This window comes from Festucalex cinctus, chromosome 3 (genome assembly GCF_051991245.1).
Source record: "Festucalex cinctus isolate MCC-2025b chromosome 3, RoL_Fcin_1.0, whole genome shotgun sequence".
Lineage (NCBI taxonomy): Eukaryota > Metazoa > Chordata > Actinopteri > Syngnathiformes > Syngnathidae > Festucalex > Festucalex cinctus.
This window is the reverse complement of record NC_135413.1, coordinates 21,312,853-21,329,151: the sequence shown is the minus strand read 5'-3', so window position 1 is coordinate 21,329,151 and position 16,299 is coordinate 21,312,853. Positions and strand designations below refer to the sequence as shown.

At 40.3% G+C, this 16,299-nt stretch overlaps 1 protein-coding gene across 2 annotated transcripts in view; it reads right to left on the bottom strand.

Annotated features, from left to right (window-relative positions):
* LOC144016024 (zinc finger protein 536-like) overlaps positions 1–10,596 on the bottom strand; it is a 38,155-nt gene extending 27,559 nt beyond the window's left edge. For both annotated transcript variants that reach the window (XM_077516639.1, XM_077516640.1), the window contains exon 1: positions 10,101–10,596. The gene's annotated coding sequence lies outside the window, so the exon portion shown is untranslated. The remainder of the gene's footprint in view (positions 1–10,100) is intronic.
* Positions 10,597–16,299: the final 5,703 nt, after the last annotated feature.

Sequence of the window (16,299 nt, the reverse complement as noted above, 5' to 3'; positions counted from 1 at the left end):
TTATCTGTGTGTGTGTGTTCAGCATCAAGGATTACAGTAATTTGAACTATAATTGCAGTAGCCTCTATTAATGGCATTATAAGATTGCAGCCTTGGACATGCAATGTGCTAAAGTATATCCAATTTGAAGTATGCGCCCAAATCAATAATATCGACCAAATTCAAGTTCTGGCTGGCTTTTTGTCATGAAGCCACAGCAGGAATGCATTTATGATTCCTTTAACAGGCAATTCACAGATGCTCTTTCACACGTCGGTCAAGTCCTATTAAAAAAATAAATAAATAAATAATAGTGCAAATATGCACATTCGCTCTCGGAAAATATTTGATAACACGCACAATTCCCTTTCTCAAGCTCAATATAAAAGCTGCTGTCTGTGGTGACCCTGAATGGGCCTGTACACAAAACAACTCAGACATCTGCCCTTGATCTGAGATCACTAAGCAACCCGAAACCCAGGAACGAGAAATTACAAGAATAGAACATTTCCATTAATTTCATGCAAGGAATGCTATATTGGGGCGTATAGGTTTCTTTAAATCTGTTGAATGCTGGAATTTGAATTTCTAATCGCTGCTGCCACGTGTGGCTGAAAAATGAAACTGCACATTCCATTCTCACATACACAATACGCACATGATGGCGCAGACACAGGGTGGAAAGTCGAACCCAAATCCAATCTGAAAACTATTGGCCAGGGGCTTGCAGGAATATCTATTGTAAACAGGTGTTAATCTGCTCGTTAGAAGATGTTGGAATCATAAATGGTCTAATAAGGCTATTCTATACCAAGTATCGGTATTGGTTCCCCTACAAACCTTATTATAAGCTTGCCAGTATCAGCCGCCCTTTTTTTTGCCATTTTACAACTCGGGAACTAAAGGCAGACACATCTGACAAGATCAGATACCCTTTAAGATGCAAATTCTGTCAGTATATGTTTCGGAAAAACAAAAATGATTACAGAAAATTGCAATTAATTCAATTTCAAGGAAAATACCACAGTACTATTGTGAATTTGGTATGTATCGGTCTTTCATTGAAATCATCTGCCAGGTTGTTGTTGTTTTTTTGTATAAATTTTATGTATCAAAAGTAGGTTACTAGTAGTATCAGTGCTTGGTATTGGTATCGATGATGCTTAAGATTGAGCACTCATACTAGTATTGGTCTGGAAAAAAAAAGTGGAAAATCTTCGTGTGGGAGCGTGTGTGCGCGTGTGTAACTGTAGGAATCTGTGTTTAGGAGCAGCGTGCGGAGCCATCAGGTGTTTTCCTTCTGTCAGAGTGTATTAGGCTCTTTTTTTGGAGCAGTTTCACAGAGTGCTTGGAAGCTATTAAACATCATCTCACAGCAGCACCTCTCAGGCAGGGCGGCGCATTGACGAACAAGGAGCAGGTGCGATTACATGCAGGCAATAACTGAGAAGAAATGTATCACAAATTTAAACAAGCTATGGGAGCTGCGCATTCCGGATTACTTTGGTTGTAAGCGTATCAGAAATTGCCGCATTTATTTTTACTGCTGTCAGCCAAAAGAATTTGTAAGCTATTTAATCAACCAGCAAGTGGAGATGTAATCTTTTAACTTTGTTGCCGCTGTATATTGTCAGCTAGGATGGATGGACAGTATTGTAAATCCATAGTGAGGTGACACAGCTGAAGCACATGAATAAAATTTATAGATCAGAAGTGCATATTTCTTTTTTAACAGCAGATGCAAGGCTTTAATAATTTGCTTGGTTGCTGGAGCAGAACACAACATGCACCACAAACAGCTTCTGTAAACTGCAGAATGTAAATGATGCATAGAAATTAAAGCTTTATGAATAAAAGCAATTATTTTTAAGACAAATGGAAAGCCATGGAAAATCCTGCTCAAGTCAATCAAGGCCTTTTGTGACTTGGTGACACAAAATATGGCAATGCAATCATGTTTCTATGAAGTGAATTTGCAGTGGAAAATAGACACGACACGGACACGTCTACTGTAGATAGGACAATTTGTCATTTTAACTACAGGAACTGATAGTTGAATTAATTAAGAAATGAATATTGATTCAAATATGGAGCATGAAGTACTGCACAAAGGTTTTCAGCCACTATGGATGTATTGTTTTATCAAAGGCCATTTACGGCGGAACTGCAAAATCGCGATTCATCATTCGCAAATTTACCTATTCGCATTTTTCGGTAGCGTGGCAAAAAAAGAAACAAAAAAAAAGGGTTCCAATACTATTCTTATTTTCATGGCAAATACTGTACAGTGTGTATGATATTTATTGTCTTCTAGTGTTTATTTAATTGAGAAGCCAAACAGAGTACTGTCGACCATAAACACACCCCAAAAATGTAAACTACTTGTAATTCCACCAAATTTTAGCAGCTGAAGTTTGTCGTATAAGTAGACGTTTCACTTGCGCACACACTCACCTCCGCCCCTATAACCCAATCACAAATCGAACTGCAGAAGTGTTTGACTTGTGACTGACAGTCAGCAAAACTGGATCGATGCCCGCTGCTTTATCCCAAAATAGTTTCACCAAGCTCGGACTAAACACAATATCAAAACCAGTAGAATCTGTTATAGCTCAGAGGAACATCATTAAACCCATTTACAACCATCAATTTGCACATTTGCATCACTTGCACAACATAATGATATGAGATCTATAAAATAAGAGCTGCATCAAATATTCCGTGTTTAAAAAATAATCATGCTCAGAGTTTAGAAGCACAGACCTAGCAATATGTTTATTGCGGTTATACTTTGCAGTGCTTTACAGCTGTACTACAGCATATTGAGAAGTGTCCCTAATATTTTTTACTTTCTCGTACTATTTTTTTCTAATGTTTCTGACAAATTCGTAAAGATCGAATATTTGATGGAGCTCTTGTATTTGATATTGTATTGTGCAAGTGCTCACAATGTTGTGGCTTCTCTGTGTTTGTAGGACATATATTTAGACAGAAACTGAATGTTGAATTGTTTTGGAATAATTATTGATTAAAATATGGAACATACAGTAATGTACTGGGCAAAAGTGGCGCGCCAACATTAGATTTAATGTTTTAGCAAGGCTATAATGATCATAAATTTCTGACATTTTATTAGAATACGAGCAAAATGCTCAGTCGAACAAGAACTAATTTGGCAAGCTTTCAGTGTAAAAATCACACGTTTATTGTCAGATATTAAACATAGTTATACAGTACATTTTAAAACATGCCTTTACAACAGTAACTATTAAAAAATACTATGTAAAAACTGGAGTTGTTAAAAATAAAAATAAAAAGATGCACAACTAATTGCAAAGTTGTGAGGAAGTTGCCCCTCAAAATCATTAATGTCATTGCTGTTATGCATTTTGAGCGAAAATGATTGCTGTGAAAAAGGTCATTAAAACAGGAACGCTTATGCCTCTGGCTCAGAAATGGTTGAATACTACAAGTACAGTAAAGTAGGCTATCAATGGGGAAATCATCCATCCATCCATCCATCCATCCGGAAGCACAAACTTCCCTCTCCCCAGAGAACGCGGTTTCCCTTCCCAGACGTGGGTCATCGGGGCCCCCTCTGGAGCCAGGCCTGGAGGCGGGGCTCGAAGGCGAGCATCTGGTGGCCGTGCCTGTACCCATGGCCCGAAAAGGCAACGTGGGTCCCCCTTCCCATGGGCTCACCACCTGTGGGAGGGGCCAAAGGGGTCGGGTGCGCAGTGAGCTGGGCAGCCCCTCTGTGATGTCATTTTCAGTTGGCAACAAGTGACAAAATTGCCGCCACCTAGGGTTCATGAAAACAGGTGTTTCACTCAAATTCCACAAGTGCAATATTAATCGGAATGTTGTCTATAGTGGAGGCAAATACAACATACAATTGTAAATATTTCATTAAGATCTGAAAACAAAAGAATTGTCCAAATGTAAGTAGTTAGGGGGTTTTGACTAATCCCTTACCGATTGATTAACTGATTTAAAAGTACTTTTTTGACTAACTCTATATCTCCCTTGCTGCATAGGTATGTGTTTTCTATATTTGTAGTACAATCAAGAGTGAAAAATAAAAGTCAACTCTTGTGACTATAGGAGTATCCGTTCTTATTATATCATTTGGGATACAGGTGCTATACGTGTTGATGCAAAAAGACCGCCTACTTCAAAGGGGAAAAACAAACCCTCATATTTTCTGACTTCCTTGTCTGTATGTAACAACTTTTTCGTCAGAAATTACAAAGAAGATTCATGCGCATGCGGGCTGCCATACATCATGCCCCCTTGTGTGGCGTTTCACACACACATAACCAATCAGCTGGCCAACCATCCTGTGAAGTGTCCTGTCAGGGTGCTGGGGCCAGTGGTAACGCAGCTGCCCACCCTGACCCGGACAAAAGATAGCACCCATACACTTTCTGACAACCAGATTAATGAAAGCCTATAGGAGCTTCTCTGTAGGCCCCCCCAAATGCCTGACGGAGATAGAATAGTCTAACCAGCGCCATTCATTACTGCAGGAGCAAAGAAAGAGCACACACAGCACTGACAAACTAGCTCCTTGTGAGTAATAGCTAAAGAACTCATAAAGGAATGCGCACACGTTTGTTGTGGATGCGGAGAATTGATGATTTTGCAATCAAAAGTGTAGGAAATACGACTTGAAATCAGTGTCTGTGGCCCTTCAGTGACACGCGCTTATTTGAGAGGCAGCTAGTCGGCTGCAAAGAGGCTTTTGATCAAAACCGCGCTGTTAATGTAAAGTAATGCTGTACATTCGTCTATGCGTGGAAAACCTGTTGGGAGCTAGGTGGGACACAAAGAGTGCAAGGCAGGCTCAAAATAAAAGACTCTGAATTTGTACTTTGGATGGAAAGTGTTACATTTTCTTCAGGCTGATGATTGTGCTCATTTGTGCGGGAGGCAACTGTTCTAAATGACTAAGACAAAGTTTCGAAAGAGGACGAACCAAGCAGTGACCTAACCTTGCTACAATGTGTCATATAAATGTTGCATTCATTAGCTTCCTGGGATGCCTCACATAAAGTAATACAAACACTGTCTCCTTAATACTCCCTCATCAAATGGTAGCTTTGTGTATGCAAGGACACACATTGCTCTCCCACTCTCTCTCTTTTTCTCTCCGTAACACACACAAGCACACACTCTCGAGCATGTGTATATAGAATGTATTTTAAATCACTCATGTGTAAACAGTTGCTGGTGTTTGCACAGGCCACCTGTTCTTCCTGGACACAAACAAAGCTTTTGGCGTAAGACGGGCTATGTTAACAGTGCGGCGTGCGTAGGGGATGCCTTGCGCAAGACAAGCCAATCCACATGGTGCGGGCCTGCATCAGATGGTCGGGCCCCCACAGGCCCGCTGCCAACTCCAACAGAACTCACACAGATCTGAAAGAATGGATCATTTTGGGTCGGTGACAGCACACTGACATGGTTTGTGCAACTTCCTGTCCCACAGTGCAAAAAGGCAGGCTCGCCCGTGTCAACTCCCATCGCCATTTTGTTGAACTCAGCGAGCGCCTTTGACTGCATTTGCATGATGTGAACGATGCTTCTTATTCGCAAAGTGGCAGCGAGATGGCGAAAATAGGGGAAACTGGAGATGTGTCGACTTTCGCTTGCCAAAGCACTCGGAGGCACTAAAACAAAAGACATTAAACGAGTCATCACAAAACCACAGCAGGAGTCGGGTAATGCCACTTACAGTATCTCATTAAGCTATGGCATCTACAGGAAAAAAAATGACAAACAAAGAGTATAATCCAAGGCACATTAACTGGGCTGATAATTCAATGAGCCCTCATTTGGCAGCCATCTTGCTTTCGTGATGGTCTTTTTTTTTTTTTCTCTTCTTTGCCGCAGCAACACACACACACACACACGCATGCATATTCGTCCTCCTCGACCCACCCCTCTCTCTTTCAAAAACAACAAAACATCCACCATTAGACAACGGGGTACCAACGTAATTAGAAAATGACTTCCTTTGCAATCCTAGCTAAGTAGTTTACACACTGTAATTACAGGGACAAAATCATCTTTTCATCATTCCACTGATTGAGCTCATCAACCCAGTGGGATCTTAGGACTGCGCTCAGGCAACATCTGGGCTAAGAGAATTAGCCCCTGAGTTGAGCAGGCGTTGCAAGGTGGCAGGCGACGTACGCCGGACAACAATCCATCGATTTCCTCTGAAGGAGGATTGTGCAAAAATCAGAATGGCAGAATTCAATTCAGTTCAATTAATACATTTGAATTTGAATTGACTCCACCCCACAGAATTGAATTTGAATGACAGGAAGTGGAATTAAATTCAATGCAGTTCAGGGAAACTCTATCTCATCACATATCAGTGGGAATGAGGAAGTGTACATCCTCATATATGTCACGGGTCAGCTTGGCAACATCACAACAAACTCAGAAAACATGTGATTGGTTGTTAACTGAACCCTGAGCAACTATGATATCATTCTCAGTCGACAGCAAAATGGCCGCCCCCTGTGATGGGTAAAAACAAGTGGATTTTGCTGCAAAACTCATATTCCACAAATGCAATATTATTATATTGTAAAGAACATTTTTGAGCTGTCTTCTCCTTTAAGAATTGTGCACCTTAAGACTTTACATTCATTGTTCAGTACACTTTAACTTTGCATCATGAATTTCTTTGAATTTCATGGAATTTCAATTATACCTCCTACAACTGGAATGTCAATTCTGCTTCCTCTTTGCCACCTCAATTCAAGGTCAAGAATTGAACTGGAATTTAGGGTTCATTCTCAATTCAAATATGAATTTCATACATCCTGTTCACGGTTAAAGGAAACCTGTGGCCTATCCCAACTAATGCTGCATTCGAGGATGGTCGGAAGTCGGACTTTTCCGATTTCAAACCAGAAAGTGTGTACGGGAATGCCCCTTTGAACTCGGAAATTGCACTTGCGAAGTCGGGGGGGAAATGTACCCCTAATTCACCGACGGACTACAATGTGACGTCACTCTACAATGGCGACCACTTTTGGAAACACAGACCGTGAATGGTAAAATACAATTTATTTGAGTACAAACTAGATAGTTTTCTTCATTCATAAATATTCGACATAACTTCACGTAACACAACATCCGTATCTCCCTGCATGAAATTATACGGTGAACTACTGAACTGTATAGAATGGTTACGAAATAAGATAAAAACAGCAAATGAAGCAAAATTGCGAGAAGGCAAGTTTGCTGGTGGTAAGAATGAGTTTGAGGACCAAAATAAAATAACTGTTTTTCACTATCCGCCACTTTGGTTGTTTACTTTCGCCTCGAATGCTTTCATGTCGGAAAAAACAAGTCGAATAAATCCGACTTCCGACTATCCTCGAATGCAGTGCAACTATTAGGGAAAGACACAAGACCAATCACAGGGCACGCACCAGCGTTCACATTCAACCGTGTGAACCGCTGCACTAACACCTGCGTCTTAAAAATGTGCGTCTTTCGGTAAACATGAAACTTTGGAGACCAAGGTCACCGCATAGCGACTATCTTGATATCACACCTCCAGTGGCCTATCACACTTTGACTCCCCATACTCCAAATTGTCAATAGGAGCACCAGCCCAACCCGACCTTGGCGCACACCAACTTGCCTTTTCATGAGAATCTCTGTTGATTCAAATTGTGTGTTTGCAGCCTTGACTTTCTAACAAACACGCATGGCGCTGAAGGTGAAGTGCCTTGTCGGCCTGTGTCCTATGTGCAGCGGCTCTGTGTTGGCAACAGAGGCAAGTGTTTAATGTGGCAGCTGTTAGCCTCGTGGATTTTCACTAATCACTCTCTCCTGATTACTCTGATGAGTGTATGATGCTCTTAAAAAATCAACCCGCAGTGGAAATAAAAAAAAAAAGAAAAAAGAAAAATAATTATCATCATCTCCCTAAGTAGTGCAGCTGCACCCGCCTGCAATAATTACAACTAGAACACAAGCGGCTTCTCCCATCACTTACAACCACTTATTATTAGAGGTAACGTTAATTGGTGCGGTGGTGGGTGACAATTCTTCACGGGGCTTGTCGTAAAAAGCCAAACCTTGAAAGTTACAGCACATTAGTGGTCTTCAAGCCAGGGTAGGGTATTAAACATTGCACGCAAGAAGCGCCAATAGACCGAGCCGGGGGGGTTGTAGCCGCCCTATCAGTAGCCCCTTGGTTGCACGGCTGCTTTGCCCTCGCTTCACCCTTCCCCCACTCCGGGTATCAGCCTGGCAGAAACAATTAACATTTTCATAAAAACAATTCCCTGCCTCCAATAGTCCGATGTAATTTGTTTTCCATCTCTGTTCATTAATCATTGTTTAAATCGGTGAGCCATCCCCTCCACTCTGCCATCTGCACTCAGCTGTGTTACAGATATGACACCTTCCGCCTTAATGGGAGCTGACAGCCAGGAGAGGAGGCCTGTGGAAAATAGCTTCCTGCATGTGCACTTCCACCTCACATAGTGCCAGCAGGTGAGAAAGGGGGTATCTAATAGCTTCTGATTAGTCTCAAATGCAAACACGTTGCAGCCGACAGCACGCAACACTTACACTTCTGTATTTAACACCGTGTGAAAAAGATTGCAACGGTGAAAGGGAGTGAAAGAAAAGTCATACACTAATAACAATACACACCACATTTTTGCCAAAGTTCTTTAACGTTTTTTTTTTTTTCTCCCCCTCTCTCTCCTCTAGTTAAATTAGTGCAGCGCTCCTACAATATGCTATTGTTTTCCTGGAATTGGGAGCAAGGTTATTAATTATTCACTGTTGTGTTCTCATATCATGGGGCTATGCTTTTCACTGTATTGCCTCATAGATCAAATACTTAGGGCCATGGTACTCGGGCGAATTTCACGAGGCTAAATCCTAAAGATATTATTATTATCACAAAGCAGTCGTTTGGGAGATTAAAAGTTTCCTGAAGAGTTAGAGTGGCTAGAAAAGGTTAAGATGCTCTCTGTAATGTTGCCACAGTATGGGAAAGACAAATAACTTAGTGATTTTAAGCCAAGAGTCTAAACAGCTTAGGCATTTGTTTGGCGAGAGAAAATCCGACTCAGTGAGGTGCCAAAAAGTTCATCTGGCCTGTTGATTTCAGCACGGATTACTGCTATTCAAATCATGTGCCCTGTGTTCAAACAAGTGTGACTGTCAGGGGGGAGAAAGTTGCCAAGCCCAGCTTTTGTCATGTACGCTTATGTGAGTTTACTGCGGCATAATGAGAAAGAGGCTGTGATGATACACTTTCATGCCCTCCCTCTCCGCCCATTTGCCTAATTTTCTCATCACTTTCAAACCGCACGCAGTTTTTTAAGATTTAAGATTTTAAGATTTAAAGGCCATCAGAAAGAACTTGTAGCTTCTCTTTGAACACAATAAATTATGTCACATGCCTTATTTTTGGGGTTGCCACAACTCTTCTAACAAGGGCAACGGTAGCAGAGTAAATGATGTGCATATTCAAAGCTGAATATTTCATGTTGATTGATCGCACTGACTTCCACCCACCTGCTCCTCCTCCTGTCCCACTGGAGCTGGCATGAGGAGAATTCAGTAATTGAGAGGAGCAGAGCGTGGTCTCCCTTTGCTCATATATGACAGATGGGGCATCATCGCTTCAAAGGAGAGCATTTGGAAACAGGAGGAAGGGGGACAAGAGGCTAAGGGGGACTTTGAAAAAAGGGGGCTGTGCCACCCTGTACAGGTGACAAGGGTGGAGAGGGGAACACTTAAAACATGTCCCTTCAAAAAAATAAAAAATAAATAAAAATACATTTACAATAAAAAACAAACGTGAATTTGGCATGTAGCCTATGTCAGAATGCTTGTTTAAAGCACACTTGAGTTAAACTTGACTAAATGACACAAAGGCATAGCAATGTAGTTAAAAAAAAAAAAACAACAACTGTGGTCGCATGTTTATAATTGTGTGGGCACCCAAGAGTACACAGACAGTTGCAGAAAGATTTTTTTAAACTACTTGCTACAGGCACATTTCCTTTGTAAGTATACGTAAAGTCACACACTTTTTTATAAGCTAGCAACTTGATGACGAGTCTTACCTGACTTGGACAGGTGGCGTCCGCTGAGGGATGGATGGCTGGATGATGAGCGCTGGACGCTTTACCGCGAAAGAAAAGGCGGAAGTCAGCGAAAGAGCGGGAGAGATTTCCCCTAAAAAATAATAATAATAACACAACAAACAATAAAGTCTTCTCAATGAGGGCGCAGTACTAAAGCACTCTTCGCCCCCTCTTGTATTTCCGTCGGAGAAGAGGAGGTAATGAAATGTTCCAAATGGACTCGGGATAGTTGTGTCGACGAGCCGTGTGTCTCCCTCATCTGGACGCTGACGTGGAAGTGGAACAGACGTGCGCCGTGCGTAAAAATGTGCGGCGGCGCGTCCTCCGCGCCTCATCCATCCCCGCTCACATGCGTCTCTTTGAATACATAATGGCCTATTATGCGTGTCACATTTGATAAGGCGAAGATAGAAATTGGACGCTCAATGAAACCTTTGCAGCAAAAAAAATAGGCGGGATTATGCTACTTGCGATATGTGATATTGGAGCTGTCAATAACGGAATAAAATTAGAAGAAGCTAATTAAACGGTACGGGAAAGTGTGTGCTTGAATATGAATCTGACCTTGATTAATATTGTTGTGTAGAACGTGTTTTTGTTTTAGTGGCCGATCCTCTTTACTGGGCAACAAAAACGTTCTCGTAATTTCTTTAAAATACTTAACTCTTGACTGACGGCAGGTGCAGATCAGTAACAAAGTACAAATACTTAGTGACTGTACTTAAGTCTGTTTTTCATGACTGTATTTTTCAGATTTAGGAGCTCTTATAGGGTGTTCAAACTGCTGTGCAAGCTTGGTCAACTAGGTGCAAGTGTTTACTGGAGAATGCATATGTCATATAAAAAGAAAATGCATGACTTGAATGCAAAGAGTGAAATGATGCGTTTGACCCATGGTCCGGGTGAACATTATAAAATAAAGCCTATGACTATTGCAAGCTTTCTGTTCAAAACATTTAAAAACGCTTTAGGACTTAAAATACTCTGACTCTTTATATAAGAATAAAATTGTACAACCACTGAGTTAAGCTTTCATCTTTTCAGAACTCATTTTCTGCTACCCTTGCAGTGCCAGCTTGACAGGTGTGTCAGTTAACATTGTTTCCTCTTCCCTTTAGTTTCTGCTGTGCTGTCTAGGTTTTGGTAAGGGTCAAACGACTTTTAGGCTAAAGTTCAGCCAAGTCAGTGTTTCTTCAGCGGAAGTTGGGTCACAGTAGAAGCTTGGTCGGTAGTTGGGGCAGATGCTTGGTTGGTCGATGGAGATGGACAGGGACGATCAATTATTGTGAAGGTTGCAAATTCACGTTCCTTACATTTTTGCATGGCCAATAGTTTTCCCAATAAAAATCAAATTTGTGCTGGTGCATTCAAGTCAAATTTAGCTTGTGGTAAATCTTATAATATCATGAACGTTACAACTTACCTCAGTTTGTTACAATTGTCCCTGACGGTATTAGAAATGAGCTAACTTGCCTTGGAGCTGATTACCGCAAACAATCGCAATGAAATCTAGCTAAACACAGACACATAAACAACATGATGTACTGTTTGATGAGCTGACCTACAAAGCATATAAATCACTTCTTTTTTTTTAACCTCAAAATTTTGTTTTCAAATCAACAGATTAGAAGCAGCATCAATGGCCTTATTCATTGCCAAACACATTGTTTTGATAGCATAAAAGTCAAACCAATGCTGGGCCTTGGTTTAAAACAACAACAACAACAACAACAAAATGTGACATATTTTTTCTTTTTCTTTTCAGCATAAGCACCATGTAAGATCATAAAACAGGGAAACTAATGTGTATGTACAGTTTTTCTTTCTTTCTTTTTTCTTCTTTTCTTTATTATAGGGCCTATGAGAACAGGTTGGGGAAACTGGGGCTTGATGTCGCACTATTTACACTTTTAGTTTTACGGAATCAACGCATCACATATAAACAAAATGTGTACCAGATTTAAGACCAAAGTCTCTGTTATATATTTGGTGTTTATGTGATTTTCACATTTTGTGTCAGTGCAGAATAAGCAATCAAATAGAGAGTGCGAACATGTGACACGTCCCACCGTCGGATAAGATATAGCCTTAAAAAAAGACATAATTATGTGTTTTGTTGCTGCCGCTGTTATTTTACAAGTGAACACTGAATTCAGTCAAAGAAATCACTGAGCTTGAAAATTTCATTGAACATGGGAAAAAAAAAACGTTAGCATGAAATATTATGAAACATGCATCATAGTGCTCAGCCTCAAATGCACAAGACTGAAAATTCAATTTGAAACTGAATTTAAAAACAAAAAACTCAAAAGAAAAAAGGGGGAAAAAACATTGGTTTATTATGAAACTTAAACCCATCCATCCATCCAATTTTTTGACCGCTTATTCCTCACAAGGGTCGCAGGGGGTGCTGGAGCCTATCCCAGCTGGCTTTGGGAAGTAGGCGGGGTACACCCTAGACTGGTCGCCAGCCAATCGCAGGGCACACAGAGACGAACAACCATCCACACTCACAAGCACACCTAGGGACAATTCGGAGCGCCCAATTAACCTGCCATGCATGTCTTTGGAATGTGGGAGGAGACCGGAGTACCCGGAGAAGACCCACGCGGGCACGAGGAGAACATGCAAACTCCACCCAGGAAGGCTGGAGCCTGGACTCGAACCCAAGACCTCAGTACTGGGAGGCAGACGTGCTAACCACGAAACTTAAACCAGTCCTGAAATATAGACATAGTGGCAACAACAAATGGAAACTTAAAACTGAGAAACAAATTTCCTCACTAGTGACCAGTCTGACCTATCATCCGAAATGCAATTCTGATTTCTGGCACGTGTGAGGTTCCGATTTGCATAGGTGCAATTTTCATAGCCATTTTCTTTTTATAACTAACCCCAAAATGACAGACATGTTGCCCCAAACTACCATGTTTGCTAATACTAGCTCTAGTTTAGAAGCCCAAATCTCTCCTCGAACAAGTCCACACATATCATTGCTAGAATTTTTATCTGGAATACACTTATTTCAAGTTAGCTAGCGATTGTCTTCTCAGAAAGGTCACAACCCCTGACCATGTAAAGGAAGAAAGGAAGAAAACTACTATTTCACTTTTTAGCTGCACCCTCTGGTGGAGAAAATAACTGCAATGTGACAACGTGCATGTGACAGCAAGCATCCCCATTTTATATAATTAGTGAACAATTAACAACAACAATAACAAACATAAGTATCGTTTTGTACTTCTGCTTGTCACCTCTTTTGAGTGAACCCAAATTTCTATCTGACGGCTAGAAAAGTGTTTAATTGTGTGTAAATATTTGCTTTAGGGGAGTGAGCTGATAATTCTAAATCAAATGAATGCTACGACCACATACAATGTTATGTGTTAATAAATGTTTTTGAGACAGTAAATTGAATTTTTGCGCTGTATCATTTTGCGACCCCAATGATTGAGATGGCACACACAAAATTGGGTAAACAACTGAATGTGATCAAATAATAGATTATCTAAAAACAATATTATTACAAAATACAGTGATAATGTTTTTGTGCCATGGGGTCAGAGATGTATTAGTTTAACAATGATTTTATTGTGCAGAGTGTCTCAGACAAATCATAAGAATATTTTGGAACTTCTCAGCAGATGCAGATAAGAATCAATGTAGAGAATTTTTATTTATTTTTTTAGAAGGCGAGGATAAATAGGATAGAAAACATCTCAAGGACAACACTCCATTGGATCCCTGAAGGAAAAAGGAAAAGAAGAAGAACAGAATAGTAGTAGAACTAAAAGCTTGGAACAAAAAATGGCAAAGCATCCAGCGACGAGCCCAAGACAGACAGGGTGGAGATTTATTGTTGCCCTATTTGTCAGTATGGCCAAGCACCAAGAAGAAAGTAGAGTTATTGATGCAGCTCTTGTATTTGATCTCATTAGATGGAAAAAAAAAAGTGACTTATTTAATTAAAACTCATTCACTGCCAGTCATTATAGAAAATTTTTACATTTCCAATACTCACGTGATATTACATTCAATAATTATATATAAACCGAATCTACCAAATAACAGAATAGACTCCCTACTTTTTGTCCCGTCCCGTTCTTTTATAATTGACAGCAGAAAAATGTAGGTTTGCCAAAATACAGCCATTTCTCCCATGGACTCTGAAACTGTGTTTATTTCCTATAAAATGGGGCAATGATGTCATCTACCGGTGGTTGGGCATCAGTAAAGTTGTTTCCAAGTTTGATATTTACAGTGGAGCATGCTCAGATTCGCCCCCATTTAGCACCGCTCTAAAAAATACAATTGACAAGTATACTTGTCAAAGGCAGTGAATGAGTTAAGAGAACATTGCAGAAATCTATACTTACCTTATAGACAGGTTGTAGCTCACCCGTGAGTTGAGTTATGAAAAGTGTGGTGGAGAAAGTGAATGGCTGGACTATGAAAAAGAGCAGCAACATTATGTCATTTGCAGTTGTTTGTGTCTGCATAAAATATCAGCATTTCAGCCTACAAGAAATCCACTCGGAACTTGAGAAACATACAAGAGGCATACAAGTCTCTCTCTGCTGAATGTAATGCTGTGTGGAATAAAAGTAGCAAGTCGACCACAGCACATGATGGCAAATTACAGTTTTTCTGACCCACTCAGACCCGTTTGAGAGATCTTTTCTGCCCTGGAGGGAGGGTTGTACACATTCAAAAAGAGCACGAAGATAAAACAATTTGCAATGCATACACAAAGGTGAATATAAATATGTTTAGTTGGCAGAATTCACTTTGTTTTTGTCACCATTGCTGACATGTGAGGTGAATCCACCTGTTGAAATTCATTATAATCAAACAAGTACCACTGATCGTCACACTCATCTGAATGGGATGACATTTCTTCTCCACATTTAGCCCAGTGCAGTGCTCACCGCACTCAGGAATGGTTTAAGTGATCTCAGTGATCTCAATCAGTGATCTAACCCCCCAATTCCAACCCTTAATGCTAAATGTCAAACAGTGAGGCCCCATTTTTAGTCTTTGGTATTAACCAGTTAGGGATTGAACCCATAAACTCCACTTGGCCTGAGCTAGTAGTAAAGTTTTCAACGAGCAATAAGGAAATGAAAGGTGGACTCGTCAGACCACAGCACCCTTCCAGATGAGCTTGGGCCCATGGAAGCTGGTTTTTGATCCTGTTCAGCTTTCGTGTTGCCAAACAGAATTTACTACTTTTTGAAGGTGGAGTGACAAACTGTGTCAAATGACAATTGTTTTTTTTGAAGTACTCCTTAGTGATGACCATTTTTAATGCAGGGCACCATCACCTGGGTAATTGAAGGCCACAGGCATTCAACGTTAACATGCATACATTTCTTCAGATTCTCTGAATATTTTAGATTTTATGTACCATAGGTATGGAAATCCCTATATTTAATTGCAATTTTACATTAACAAATATTTATGAATTAAATTGCTTGATTCAATTGAATGTAGGTTGAAAAATATTTGCAAATCTCTTATTTTTACACATGACCCAACTTCACTGGAATTGGTATTTGTATATTTTGGTCAATTTAAATCAAAAACTAGTCATCATTTTCCCCCCACTTACTACTTTAATAAAGTATTTGTAGGACTACCTTTACTTGAGCGTTATCACTAAAGTTACAGTTCTTGAGTAAATATTTTAGCTAATTATACCCACCTGATTATCAGGATTTCTTGAGCAAACATAGAATTGGCCAAAACGTTGTTGAAGTTGAGTCTTTGCACTGATTTTGCATGTAGAATGATGAAAATCTGTGATATCACCCTGGATATTAGGACGATTAATGGATCACCTGAGCATGTTCCCCGACTTCCACCTGAGGCTCATTAGTGGCGGAAAAAGCAACACTCGCTTTATAGGCTGCACGTGTGAATGCTGGAGTTACGTAACACTTAGTTAAAAACTATATTTGGTATTACAGACTAAAATAAGCAGAAATAGCTCTTCGATGTCCTTGACATTTGCAGGTTTGGCTCCCCCTCTCAAGCCCAAGCACCCGTCTGGATAACAATACCTGTTTGAATCCATAATCACACAACATTTAAAAATCCCCCCCTAATCCCTGAAATGTAGATTTTGCGCGTTTCATCCCAGTTTATGCGCTCATTTTCTTTGAAAAGTAGTTCTGCT